The sequence below is a fragment of the Thermobia domestica genome, chromosome 11, assembly GCF_964235325.1.
Source record: "Thermobia domestica chromosome 11, izTheDome1.hap1.1, whole genome shotgun sequence".
In the NCBI taxonomy this organism is placed as follows: domain Eukaryota; kingdom Metazoa; phylum Arthropoda; class Insecta; order Zygentoma; family Lepismatidae; genus Thermobia; species Thermobia domestica.
In genome coordinates this window covers 99,978,816-99,992,097 of record NC_137464.1, presented here as the reverse complement: position 1 = coordinate 99,992,097, position 13,282 = coordinate 99,978,816, and the positions used below count along the sequence as shown (strand labels likewise).

Sequence of the window (13,282 nt, the reverse complement as noted above, 5' to 3'; positions counted from 1 at the left end):
ATTAAATCGTTTTCATATATGCTCATGGAATATTTTTCCGTTATTTTTTCTATAGTGTTAATTATCACTATTCGATGCACTTTTTTTTTCTAATTTTCATATATGGTATCTATCGACGAATTGTTTTACTTCTTGCCTAACTTTAGACTTTTTCCTGTTTTTCTGTCTTATTAGTAGTATTTTATCACTAGAGTCAATGCAACATTTGATTTTCGGGTTGGTCCATACATTCTGTGACGTAAATTTTGGTGAAATCTGGGATGGAAGGGCGCGTCTCTGAACCACACTGGAATTTGAGTAGTTGGCTTCTATCCTTGTGAAAGTTTCTTGAGAAACTGCTATTCACCGTACCTAACACGTTGTATGTCACTTCAGTTCTGAGTTAACCTCTCAACATTAATTACGTAAGACTTAAAGCACGTGTTCATTCACTGCTGTTTAATGCTTCCTATCTTCAATCTGCAGGGTACCCGCGGTGTTAGATAACACGCCTACCGGTACCATCGTACCAACATAATGTTCTCGTAATGATTAGGAAATGCAGTTTCTTACCTTGTTCATACTGCAAGTACTGGAATTCAGAATTTTATCTGTATAAATATCTCCACTTGCACTGGCAGGATTGTCTTCTAAAAAGCAATTGCTCCAATATAGTTGTTTATAGGGATCTTCTGTCTTGCGAAGTTCACTCATACGTGACTTATTGTTCGAGATATGACCTTTGTAAGGTACAGCTTGTTTACGATTACGTAAGTATGATGTGAAAAGCACTAATGCTTGTTTACGAAGATTCATAAGAGCTAGCTTTTCAAGTAAGATGTAATGGTTAACTAAATAGAATACCTTCTAAAAATCTCTTTAGATTACATCCACCTGCCTCCTTCGACAAGTTCCGAAACTATGAAGTAGTACGAACTCACAGATTACACCACCATTTTGTATGGGGAGGGAGTGAAATAGTACTGAGAAAATACTCATAACACACTTTGTACATGGTCGGAGATATGTACCGAGGAAAATTTCGTAGCTTTTAGAGAAGGATAGAATTTTCTCCCCTGGCTAGCTGTTGAACATCGCTAGTTCACATAACTCCGAAAATATAAAATATCGAGTCTAATATCGTATTGTGACGTCTGTGTGTGTGATTTGCTGTCTTGGAAGGTGGATAATCGAGACAACTAAACCGAAAAACCAATGTCACAAGAATAGCATATCCAAGTGACCATCTAATATAAAACTAAACCAGGTATTTGGTGCCACCCTCTTTTAGAACGAAAGACGGACTGAACAAAGGCTGAAAAAGGAATTTTTCGTTTAACATGAGACAGCTTCAACACCGTCAATACAATTGTAAGGTAGAAAAAAGATGTTTTAAAAAGTTAATGAAGTTTAATTGAAAAGGTATGCTTTTACTGAAAGATTCTTTAGTTAAAGAACTCCGGAATGGCTATGTCAATTTAGCCGATGTATGACGCATCAGTTGGCTTTTCGTAACCAGGACAAAGTAAATAAGTACCACAAGAAAGTAGTGGAACAAACTATAATAAATTGAATAAAACGAGTTGTCAGACTACTATGGTTTCTCGTGAATGTTTTATAAGTAAATACAAAATATATTGACGTGTTTTTCTACCAAAACTAATCTTGAACAGGAAGTTAAATGCTTTGCATGAAATTGAAAATTAAAATGAACTTATTAAAAATTTAGAGAAGTTGCTCAGATTCGTCCATTGCTCGTTTGAATTGCAAGCCTTTCTTTTGAGGATTATGAACTGTGCAACTGAAGCTTTCTGGCTATTCTTACAATGATTCGCTTTGGATTTTGCTATCTTTCAACAGTGATAGCTCGGGAAAAAAAGTGATCGAACTGGAACGGTAATGTGCCTATTTTAAGGGAATTCCTTATACGAAGTCACTGATATTAGAATTCCGTAAAATGTAAATTAGGGCCGTTTCATCAATAAAATTCAATTTGTATTTGGTAAACTAGGAAACATTCTAATAGGACTAATCCAACGGCGTAAACTAAATGGTAATTTATGTGTAAAAATGGTCTTGTGTGTTTGGAAGGTTTTTATTTTAGAACTGAAATGTCTACAACATCCCACAATAGTAAAAATATCAGGTAGCCAAATTATGCCACGAGATGCCGTTAGTGAATCAAATAGGGTATGAGTCTCAGCGGGTCAGGCATAACGTACCTTCGCAGCTGACAGTCGAAGCTAATGGATATGATAAACGTTTTAGAATTCACATATAACCGACGTAAGGTGTTGCGCAGTGAAGATATGTGAACTTTCCGCAAAACCATTACATTTTACAATTTTATGCCATACAGACATAAATAATGCGCAGGCTCATGAACCAATTTGTGCTCTTTATAAGATAAATATCAAAAAGCAACAATCAAAATATACTTTAGTAGCATTCGTTCTGAAAATTTCAGTGTCTGGAATGCAGGCAAATACCGCAGAAAAGTAGATGATATTGTGAAAAGATCGAGCAAGTTTGTATAGTCATGATATCGCCAATGACCTAAATATCTATCACCAAGTAATGGCAACTATTTGAAGAAACCTGGCTACAAAAAAGAAGCCTGATGTTTAGGTGCCAATGATGTGCCTAAATAATCCTTTACTATCTATGAATCTCTACTGAAAAAATGAACTCAAGCCATTTCTGAAATGGTTATTTACAAGTTATGAAAATTGGATAACCTTCAAGAATGTGCGGAAAAGAACGTTATCGAAGAAAAGGGTAGCTTCATAGTCTGTAACAAAGTCCACACTGACAAAGTCCAAGTAAGTTATGCAGTACATATGATGAGATTGGAAGATCATCGTTCATCACAAGCTGCTGCTGGCGGGCAGAAAGAAACAGTCGAACCTCTGCAGTTGGCAACTAGTTTGTTTGGACGTAGCAATGCGATAGAAGCGGCCGGAGATTGTCAACAGATAGTGTCTCGTATGTTACGCTGACAACAACAGGCAGCATACATTTTTAACAGCCCGTCAGATTTTGCGTGAACTTTGGTGGAAGGTTTCAACCAAAATTTTTCAAACCCAGACTTTTACAAATTACATATTTGCAAAATAAAAATTGAACAGTGATCAAATATGGTGAGGAAAAGTTTTAAACAATATACGAAGGAAAGATTTGAAAATGAGCAGCCAATCAGATTACGTGAGTCGGAGAGAACCATCTAAATTTACGTTGTAGTAAGTTGTAGAGAACGTTTACCAAATTATTTTTTACAATACAAAATTTAAGGAGTGGTCCTATGTACACTTCACAAATGTTAAGAATGAAAGGTATCCTATGAAAAGAGAATGGTATTTATATTAAATTATATCATCGTAAGCGTACATAAGACGAGAAAAAAATGGGTCAATAATCAATCACGTGACAATACTAATGTTTGTTATATTTTACCCACAAGGGAAATAAGCAGGTCTGCTCAAATGTACAGTGGGTCCAAGAGAACATCAAAGTTTGTGTTTCGATAACTCCCAAATTTAAGATGTGATTCTACCTACCTTTCCCAAAAATTGGAGGATATCAACGTACCCATATCTTGGATTCCAATCCTTACACCCATAAGCAAATAAGATAATAACATCCTGTCAAAGGAGAGGTAAAAGCCGTCAAATTTTCAAGCTGAATAACGTACGATATGGTACATAGTATTGCTTACGTTTATAATTTGTTATTCTTTAGCCATAGGAGGGAATAATCAAAACCAATGAAATTTACAGAAATGTATATTTGGGTACTAAAGAATTGCCTAATTTCATTTTTTGACAGTTCCCAAATTTAAGGGGGTGATCCTAAGTATTCCTCCATAAAATAAAGATGGGAATATCAATACGTCTATGTCGAGGACTCCTATAGTCATCTATGTAACCGTATAAGTTCATAAGGTATCATCGAAAAAGAAACAAAGAAAAGGAACACGTGATCGTACTAATATTTGGCAACTATTTATTCATGAAAGGGTACAAGATGGACCACCCAAAATTTGTAGTGCTATATATTAGGATCTAGAGAATATTTATTATACTTTTGCTTCTGGCAATTTCCAAATTTAAGGATAAGTCAGGGCACACCTCCCAAAATTTAAGTGGCACCAATGTACTAATGTCTTATGACTGGTAATGACCCATGTACTCATTCATATAATCATATAATGTAATAAAACCACATCAAAGTACATAAGTAGTCATTCATATAGTGATGTAATAAAACCACATCAAAGGACATAAATTAGGTGAATAACAGACCACGTGACGGTACTAATATTTTACAATTTTATTCCCATGAAAGGAAATGAGCTGGCATTCTCAAATTTGTAATGGTATATATTAGAGTTGTAGAGAGCATTTATCAATTATTGTTTTCTGATCATTCCCAAATTTAAGGGTGGTCCTTAGTACCCCTCCCAAATTTCAAAAGGAGTGCATTAATGTACCCATGTCCTATGAAGTGAACCTCTGTACACTGGGTCACATAAATTCTTGAGGTAAAAATACGTGAGTTAGTCAACCATACTAAACAGTGATGCCAATTTAGCCTAATTTTGGCTAAATCTAGCTTATTTGGAGAGGTATTTAGCCATACAAACATACGAAATGCTTATAGCCTTAAATATAGCATATTTTATGAAACTCTTGCAATTTTTGGCTTTTTATTAGCCGTAACAATGGGCGGTGCGAGCGGTGCAACGCACCGGGACCCCGTTGAGCACGTTAATTATTCAGTAAGGTATTGAATACTTATATTTTATTATTCATTTCTTATGTGCGAGAGAAAATCATTGTCAATTTTAATATTGCCAGTAATTTTAGGAATATCTTTCTCTGTTTGTCGGGCCCCCAAGCCCAGAGGCCTCATTACTCAGTACTGAATACTTATATTGTTATTTGCTTCTTATGTGTGAAAAAATCATTATCAATGTTGAAATTGCCAGCAATTTTAGTAATCTTTTTGTTTGTTTGTTTTGTGCCCCAAGCCTATTGGGCCATTTCTTAAGTGTGAAAAATAATCATTTTGGTGAAATTCTAGATTACTAGTAATTTTCGTAAATTTTTTTTGTTTGTTTTTGCTGTCCCCAAGCACTAGGGGCCCCACTAAATCCGTTTCTTAATCGGTACTGAATACTTAAGTTATTTATTTTTTATGTGGAAGAAGTAATCATTGTGAAATTTTAGATTATGAGTAATTTTGGTAACATTTTCTCTATTTTTGGGCTTCCCAAGCCTAGAGACCCACTGAACCTGTTTATTAGACTACTCAGTATTGAATAGGTACTTACGTTATTTATTCTTATGTGAGAGAAATAATTATTGTGAAACTCTAGATTACTAGCAATTTTGGTAACATTCTTTTGTTTTGGGGGACCCAAGCTCAGTAGCCCTTGCTAACCCGTGTATTAGCGTATTACTGAATACTTATACTCTGTTATTTATTGCCTATGTGGAAGAAATAATCACTGCGAGATTTTAGCATACTATTGCAACTTTGAATATTATTATTATTTTATTTATTTATTATTATTATTTTACTGTTTTGGGCACCCCTTTCTATGTCAAATTGCAAGTTATGTTGGAAAGTAAAACTGATTTTGCTGATCAGCATTGTGTTCATGATAAAACGGAAAGGAACGTTACAGCTGATTGTAAACACTAAGATCTCCTTCCACGTTTTGGACAAAAGTTTTGGTGCATCTTATTAAAATAATACTTTCTTTAACATCTGGAAACACAGCTTAGAGAGGAAATAAAGGTAAAAATTATGAAGACGAGTTTGCACAAGGAAATTTTCTACGAACAGTGAAGTTACTGAATTTGCAGAATTTGGTCCGGTTTTGAACACGCTACTACAAAAACAGGACAGTAGAGTTAAATATCTGAGTCCCGCAATTCAGAACGAACTCATTGAAATTCTTTCTGGCAATTTGAGAAATAATATTTTTGAAGATGTTCGAAAATCTCAGTTCTGTTTTTCAATAATCGTGGACTCAACATTGGACACAACAGAAACTGATCAGGTTAGTGTCATTCCTCGCTACGTTGTTGCGAACTTTGAAGAAGCGACTTTAAAAATTAAAGGAAGTTTCGTAGGATTTTGTGCATTACTGTGTGTTTCAGATATAAAGCATCACGGGCAGTGGCCAATGGAGCACGATATTCCGCGCGGTGTTGCCGGATTTCGGACTCCCCTTTCCCTTCTCGCTCTTCCTCCAGTTGAGATTATGACACACATTATTCACAATGTAAATGTACTATTCCAGCAAACTCAAGAATTTTGACTGTGCATTCTAGAAGTATATATAGCAACTAAATTACTTACAGGTTAACTTTTCCAGTGGAAATGCTAAACACTTGTCTTCAACACTACTTTCACTATCATCTATGTCAGTTAATATTTCGTCTTTGTCTGAATCTGAGTCTTGTAAATTTATTTTTATGGGTTTCAAAAACTGTAAACACAAAAAATAATTCTTTGAGCTTGACTTCGTAGCACTTGAAAGAAAAAGAAAAAAAGGAAGACAGAAAATAAAATTTCTGCTGTTCTCGGTTTGCTTAAAGACATTGTCAACTATAATTTTGGAGAATAAACAAACTACGACGAAAGAAAGCAACGAGACATTGATGAATTCTCTTAAGTTAGTTCCTACACAACTAGCCCCTCTGTTTCCTTCTCCGTTTTCATAAGTAGCACGGTTGGGCTTGGTGTAGGTGCCACGAAAGTAATCCATCTGATTTCTAAGCAACTCGATATGCTCGAGTTTGTTTTGGCTTACGATAATTTATGACGCTATTCAGACGCCTGATGCTTTTGATTCCCTTATAGAGGAGAAAAGAGGGTGTTAAAAGTCGCACATAATACGGCAGTGGAACGTGAAAGAAAAAAAGAAACAGAAAGCATACTGCGTTCCTTCTGTCGAATAAAAAAGGGTCTGTCTTGAAGTAAATTTCAAAACAAATTACTAACTTCCCATGCTTTATTCTTACGATGTTAGGCGTATATACAGCATATGAATCAGATTGCAAAGGTATGTAGCCACGAGGGAAAAGGGGGCTCTGTCTTTCCGAACTATTTCCAGCTCCAAAATGAGGTTCGTCTGGTATATTTTAATAAACTTATTTAACAGGTAATGCAAATGAAGGACTTTATAATAAAATATGAATTTTTTAAAAAAAATCAATCACCATCAATACGGTTTCTATACCTAATTGAAACAACTAAAATTAATTATATGCTTTATATTCTCATTTCCCTAACTGGGTGCACTGTGAACTCACTACTATATTATTGCATAATAATATCGAAGTTAATATTTTTTTCGAGTTTTTTCCCTTTAGTATTTTAACCTACATAAACATAAAGTCAGATAAACAGACTGCTTTGAACAGCATTTATTTTCTTATGAATAGCTTATTGATTCATCTTTTACACTCTGTTTTTTAACTTCAGTACTGTCAAGATCCGTCTTTTGATAAGGAACCATTGTGAAAATATAATATGCGCATAGTATGTATGTATGGTGAGTTAAAATGCTTTCATGTTGTGAAAGAGGTAATTTGTTCTGCTTTTAATATGTGAAAAGCTTGCCTCCCCCTAAAAGTAATGTTCTCCTAGAACAACCTGCTGGCTACACCCCTGATTATCCTGTAATAAAAGTTGAGAGTTTTATTTGCAAATCGAAACAAAATTCACTGGAAATTAGACGTGGGACTCGACGCTCGTTTTACTAATTGTTTTATATGGAAACCTTTCAAAGCGTCTATCATGACAACCAGTTGACATAGAAAGATGTAGTTTTCACGTATTTGTTCGTAATTCTTTTCTCTACTTGGTAAAGTGAGCAGTTAATGTGCTAGTACAATATTTCTAAGTAGCGCCTGTGATATTGTCAAGATTCGCAGTAGCGTGAGAAGACAGTGTACAGAACTGCTTGTCGCGAACTGTCAACACCGTTCAATGCCAATTGGACGCCGTGTGAAACCAACTCAAGGCCATGTCATTTCTCATCTGAAACCTGCAATAGATAAGCATGATGCCGAGAACTATGATCATCTTGTTCGTGAAATCTTCAACATACGACGGTGCAGAGGGCAGGGATATGATGGAGCATCAGTAATGAGCGGAGTTTATAGTTGTCTACAAGCAAGAATTAGTAATACTACTCTAAACGCTACGTACATTTTTTGCTGTGCACATAATCTGAATCTTGTTACTGACGATGCTACAAAAGTATCCACATACGTTTCCAATTTTTTAAATGTTTTTCAAGATATTTTCCTCTTTTTTAGTTGTTGTATTTGTGGAAGGTCACCTTTATCCCTTGGTGATGAAACGACTTAAAAGGTAAAGAAAAAACCTCTAAAACAACAATATATAACTAGGTGGGAAAGAAAACATAATGCTGTTAACTGCATGAAAAAGAGAATTGCTGATGTTCAAAAGTCCCTTACCGCGATTTGTCTGACAAGTAACAAAAGACCTGTGCTCGAAATTAAATATTTCAGAAACATTTCAAGAGAAACGCAAATTTTAGTAAAGAAATATTTTGATGAACTGGCTACGGATAGTAGACTAGATATATCAAAAGACATTTCGTGTCACTGTAATTTTGTCATATTCTGGATTGCATTGCGTCACAACTTAGCACCCGTTTTCACGGAATGACTGAAATGCTTAATAGCTTTCCTTTTTTCATCCTAGCAACACGGTTTTCTGCATCTGAGGAAGACCTTCAGAAATCTGGATATGACTTTGCAACAAAGTACAGTAGTGATGTAAGCTCAGATTTTCCACCGTTAATACTGGGATGCAGATTATAACAGAGCTGAAAAAGGTGACCTTCGAACAATTCGGGAAATAGCTTTGTTCTCAGTGGAAAATGAGTATTCTAATCTTTTCCTTATGTGCTTACTGCATGTGTAATTTTTCTCACAATACCAGTAAGTGTACCTTCTGCTGAACGCTTGCTCGTTCTCGAAATTAAAGCTAATAAAAAACAACTTGAGAAGTAGTATCTCACTACAAATGTTAACAAATGTTGCTATATTAAACATAGAACGAAAATAAACTTCAAAGCTAAACATAGAAAAGATCGTTTCAGATTTTGCTGATGCTAAAGCTAGGAGAAAAAGCTTTTTGAAACGACTTTAAATTTTTGTTGTATTCTATGGTATTTTGCATGTTTGAATATTTGAATCCATTACAATAAATTGAATATTTGAATCCATTACAAAAAAATTGAATATTTGAATCCATTACAACAAATATTTGCTGAAATTGTTTTAGCAATTGTGCAACATCCCTGGTATTCTCTTTTAATTTCTTAATCATGATGTTCTTTTCTGAAGTAACATGTGTAGAACTATAATACACTGTGAATAACATAATTTCTTATACATTTTTTTGTTTTCTCTTTAAAAATGTATGTAATTAATACCTTTCTCATCTTGACTAAAATTGAAAAAACATTTCACCTGCTTTGCATGATGGATATGATACTAAGGTTTTCAGAAGATCTGTAAAATTATCGTAAATTGTGAAATGTCTTATGTAAATATACCCTTTCTATCTTATATTATTCTATTTTTTAAGATTACTTTGCAGGAAAGTATTTCTGTGTATGTATGTGTAATATTGTGTTTGCTGCTTTTACTATTATTTTACTATTGAAAAATACCTTCGCTTGTGAGACCCCAAATATCCTCTTGCACCGGGGCCCCGAAGAGTTTTGTTACGGCACTGCGTTAAATTAATTCTAAAATACTTTTTCTTTGAAAATAAAGTGTAAGTTTTACAAATTAGCCAATTATATATTATATTAATTGATTTCTCTAGTCAGAGGGTGTTTTATTACGCAACAAACACCTGCTTTTCATTCTTCTTCTCTCCCCCCACCTCCAGATTTATAACAAAATTCTTAACAATACTTATCGAGTCAGAAAGAATTCTAATGCCGCTCCCATAGCGGCCTCGTTTGCTACTTCTTTATTATTGTAATTTTCGCATTTCATTGTAAGAATGAAAGTTTTGTAATATAAATTTAGTAAACTGTTCAGTTCTTCAAACCACAGAGATAGTTTATTATTATTATTATTATTATTATTATTATTATTATTATTATTATTATTATTATTATTATTATTATTATTATTATTATTGAATGATATAAATAGAATATCTAATTTACTTGAAAAGTCGCAATCCAATCATGATGATTCACGTGGATGTACGGAGAAATAAGAAGTGTTTGTAAGGACTATGACCTGCCGAATGAAGTACTACTGAAAATTGGGACAATGGCAATCCACACAAACGCAACCAATCCACAATGCAACGATTGTATCTACATCCAGTTCCAGTGCCTTGGCTAGCTGCGACATCATTGATAATGACACTTCAATTCAACTGATAAAATGGTTGCTGGCTTTCACAAATCAGATCAGTTGTTGATGGATTTTATTGTAGTTTAAAGTCATAAATGTTCTTTGTTAGTCTTCAGTGAATAAAATCCAACATTTCAAATTTTACTATAACTCATTTTTAATTCTACATACAAAAAAGGGGTTTAAAATCTACAATGTAGGTTATAGCTTAGCAATTCAAAATCTAGCCAGTTTTTGGGTAAAAAGGCGTATTTCTGAAGGTCATCTAGCCTATTTTCTTCAGAGGTTGTTGGCAACACTGATACTAATGGCGTGTCCAAGATTAATTATGCCTGGTAGAGCAGCTACAACAACAGCATGCAGTTGCCCCCCACCCGTAACAAATCGTAAAGAGTTTATGCAGGAGTGAGGCAAAACGCTGGCTGACGAAATGACAAGGGAGTCTTTGCATACTTGTACTCACAGTACACATCACAGTACCAGAAAAAAATACGGACACGAGAGGCACCGATGAGAAAATAACATTCGGGGAACTTAAATAATCGTATAATTAACTCAAATGGGGAATTATATAAACAAGTTAACTTCAAATGACTATACATATATGCATGTCAAATAATTACGGATACATTATGCGGTATGTGTATTAGGTTATTTTTTAAGTAAACACAAAGCCTTGCGCTGAGTTTTGAAACTATTAACAGTAGTCCTACCTGCAAATCAATTAGAATATGGATGGATCATTCAGGGGAAGAACCCAGCTCCTAATGAAAATTTTGGAGGTCTAACAGAGCCTGAGCTCCTAGGTTCGGGCGCCACTGATTGATACGTAATGTTACTTCGAAAGAAGAACTTGTCCGATTTCATTATTCGTTAAATGACTTGAAAATGCTAAATATTGGTATGCAGTAGTTTATTTGTAAAATTTTAAAAAATGTAAAATTCGATAACACTTAAACGAGTTGGAGAACTTATCCAAACTAAGCGTATTTCCCCTTAGGTTGCAAATATAACTTAGGGTTCCTGATTTGTATAATATTTGTGAAAATTTACACATTGAGACACAAGGAGAAAGATAATAATATAGTGTCAATAAACAACAATTTAAAGATGCACGAACTTAACGGTCAATATCAAATATAGACCCATTAACAGAATTAACTCTTGTAAGTCGTTTTCTCCAATTCATTCTTATTCTTTTATTTTTAGGATTACATAATTACTGAATTTCTCCACTGGAGATTATCTTTCATTTAGCAGCATCCAACTGAAGCTCAGCCCTGTAAATGAAATATTTTAAAACGTAAATGTCGAGGAGGAGAAACGAAGCGAGAAAGCTGGATTAGGAAACAACATTAACCCCTCATCTAAATCATTACTTATTTCGGCTCGCCAAATAAAGAGTCTTTTCTGTTCGCTCAAAACCGTAGCTTGTTAGTACTCAAATTGATTGGCAAAACACAGGAATATGTAATTGAGAACTCGGAGGGCATTATACCACAGATTTCACTAAATTATTAACATTTCAGATTTTAAAAAAAAATAAAATACAAAATTCCTTTATTTTGAATCAAATTGAATCAAATCAATTATATCATACTTGTAAACAAACTAAAGACGACTCAATTACTGCGTAGTGATTGTGGTTCAGTGGTCAAGGCGCTTGACCAGTAACTTGAAGGTAATCGAATCGGATGCACGAACGACTAGTAGTTATTTTTACTTTAGAATTTTTGGTGGCAATTGATCGGCGATGACACACGTTTTTTTATCTTCCCATATTTGAATACTCGAATGTTTCAATACTTGAACTATAAAATCTTGAGGAATAATAATAATAAACTAATAATAATAATTATTATCTCATAAAAGATTAAAAGTTGGGAATCTATTATGACTCAGTGCATAATATTACAACCAGAAACGTGATATTTGACAAGAATATTTCGGCTTTGTTTAGTTTTGCCCACGAGATGACGAGATGAGGAATTTCTAATCTCGTTTCTAAACCAAAACAAACAAAATTAAACGAGAATTAATTCGAGACGGGACAAGGCTAACTCAAATTATCGTCTCGATTTGGAGATGAAAACAAAGACGAGACGAAAAGTATCGTAAACATTTCTCGTTTTATCTCGATTCTCGAAATAGTGTGTGTCCATTCTTTAAGTAACGATTGCTCTGTAAACTGAATGTTATACTCTATTTTGATACTTTCTATTTCGGAGCTAATTGAATTTATTATGGTCTGTGTAGTTACTTTTGTAGCAAAACTCTTATAATTACTTCTGCGTATCCTGAAAGTTAGTTTATTATATGACTTACTGTTCAGTGATATTCAGTTATTTTTATTGCATTTATTTTCCTTAAAACGTACATAAGAATAGTTTCTACATAAAACTTTAGTGGAACGCCTTCGTTTAAAATTTTGGTATTTGCATAGGTGTGTCCTGGAGTTCCGGATACCCTCCCTAAATTTCGACTTATTTGTAAGTTTCGCCTAATTTAAGGGAACTTTAAAAAATTTAATACCAGTATTATTATTATTAATACTGAAAATTTAAGACCTCGATAATACGTCCTATTGCAATGTAAATTAGCATACTGAAGTTGATAGGATAAGTCAGAGAGGATAAGAGATACTTTCGAAGTGTTAGTGTCCGAAAGAAAACGAAGGGACAGAAAGAAGGTGTCAGCTCCTCGACAATATTAATATCGAAACTTCGGATGCCTAAACAAAAACTAAGTAGGATTTGTCTTCATCACGATACATAGTAACACCTTTTTTTTTTAAAAAAAATAAAAGACTCGATTATGTATGCATTATATGGATATTTTAACAAAATATATATAAGAATATAAAAAAGAATAGT

The 13,282-nt window shown here is 34.0% G+C and overlaps 1 protein-coding gene across 1 annotated transcript in view; it reads left to right on the top strand.

The window, feature by feature from the left end:
- Positions 1-10,111, top strand: part of LOC145664317 (uncharacterized) — a 36,404-nt gene extending 26,293 nt beyond the window's left edge. Inside the window, exon 3 of the transcript XR_014127354.1 lies at positions 8,728-10,111. The gene's annotated coding sequence lies outside the window, so the exon portion shown is untranslated. The remainder of the gene's footprint in view (positions 1-8,727) is intronic.
- The last annotated feature ends 3,171 nt before the right edge of the window (positions 10,112-13,282 follow it).